We start from the raw sequence: 1,795 nt of genomic DNA, 5'->3' as shown, positions 1-1,795 counted from the left end.
CCCATACAGAAGTGAGTCATGTAGCAAGGGTACGTAGAAAGAACAAAGACATTTTTGGGAAGGGATGGGTCCAGATGTTCTGGTCACCATCAGTCACCCAGAGCATCACCAGATGCTCTGGGCAACTGATGCCTATCTGTGCCTACCAGGTGGGCACAGATTACAATATAATCTCAAGTTACTGTTTATCTGTTAGAGAGGTATGTAGCCCTGACCACTGTATCTTTGTCTTGAGGCCTGGCCTTCTTCAGATGTGTCTTCAGCCACCATCTTGAATTTATTTTTTTCCACTGACTTCCTTGAAAGCCAGTTCTTCTCTGGCTGTATATTAATTTCTATCTAACTTAGTTGCCTATAATACACTAGCAAATTAAAAATTACACCTTTGCCTCACAGTTTACTTGCATTGGATATTGCTGCCTTAGTGGACTGCTGGAACAGTTAATTTTATACAAACCAAGCTTACAGTTTTATGAAAATCAAAGAATGAAGTCACAAACCAAAAGGAGAAAATTAGTTTTTATGAGAAATAAGGAGAAAAAATGGCTTCTGGTTTCTCTAGGAAAGGAATTTGAAAAGTGGGGTTTCCACATGCTTCTCTTGGTCCAGAACATTGGAGGGATAAGTGGAGCACGAGAATTGCTCAGCTGTTCAGCAACCACCTATCACAGGTGGCTCTGTGCATTTAAAATGACCAATTGGAACTCAGACTCTCTAATCCGGTTACTCAAATGTAGTATTTAGAGGATGCTGGGATTAAAAAAAAATTTAAAAACATTAATTTTTCATTTTCAATTCCTCAGAACTAGAAGCTTACTAGGGAGAGGCTGTAACCCCCCTTAGTAGGGAGGAGGTTGTATTCCATGTTGCCTGAGGAAGTTCATTTTTCTTTCTAAGTCCTAGTTCACTAACTAGTCTCATTTCAGTTCCCATCAAAAGGCTAATCACCCAGCTCTATCTCAGATCCTTTCCCTAGCCAGCTGCCTTTCGTCAACTACCCTACTTAACTACTTTTACACTGCTTCCCTTTTCAAGGCTCAAACTTCAGAAGAGAATAGAAAAGTGAAATTTAAAAATAATTATATCCTTTGTATTCATAAATAATATATACACATATATGTGCACACAATACATCGTTATGACTGTTTTTCGTCCCCTTGAGCAGTATCAGGGATTAAGCTTCCTTTAAGGCTTTTGCACTCCGCTCCTTTACATGTTTTATTTTAAGACAGGCTGGGTTTTGTTAAGTTGCGAAGTTGCCCACACTGGGCTAGAATGCTCCCGTGCCCCGGAGAGCGTATGCCTCGCTCTGATGTGACATTACATAAAGGTTAAATGCAATGTTCCCCAGGTTGGACAGATGCTCCCGTGTAGTGGAAGGCTTTCTAACCCTAACCCTAACCCTAACCCTAACCCTAACCCTAACCCTTCAGTAGGTCCTTAACCACAGGACTAGACTCCACCCCCAGCAGGGGCGCCAAGACCCCGCCCTCCAGCCTCACTCGGCCGCGGGTTGGTGCCGTTCCGCGCCTGCGGAAGTGGGGCCTGAGGCCTCGTCCAATCAGCAGCCAGTAGAGCGGGGGCCGGTCCCTAGGCGCTCGCCCTGTTATCGCGATCGGCGTGCTGTGCGTCCCGCCTCCTCTCGGCTCCCGAGGCTCGCGGCGGTGTTCCCGGCCCCGCGGCGCTGTGCCTGCCGAGCGCGGGGTCGTCTGGACAGAGCGCGCCGGCAACCCCGGAGGCCGAGATGGCGAGTGTGCGGCGGTGTGGGGCCGGAGGGAGGGCTCGGGTGGGCCCG

General features: G+C 47.3%; 1 pseudogene; it reads left to right on the top strand.

Annotated features, from left to right (window-relative positions):
* Positions 1-1,631: 1,631 nt before the first annotated feature.
* The window catches only part of LOC102003304, a 26,003-nt pseudogene continuing 25,839 nt past the window's right edge, over positions 1,632-1,795 (top strand).

This window comes from Chinchilla lanigera, unplaced genomic scaffold, assembly GCF_000276665.1.
Source record: "Chinchilla lanigera isolate Chin_1 unplaced genomic scaffold, ChiLan1.0 scaffold00206, whole genome shotgun sequence".
Lineage (NCBI taxonomy): Eukaryota > Metazoa > Chordata > Mammalia > Rodentia > Chinchillidae > Chinchilla > Chinchilla lanigera.
Note: the sequence above shows the minus strand (reverse complement) of the source record. Positions and strands in the feature narration are given on the sequence as shown.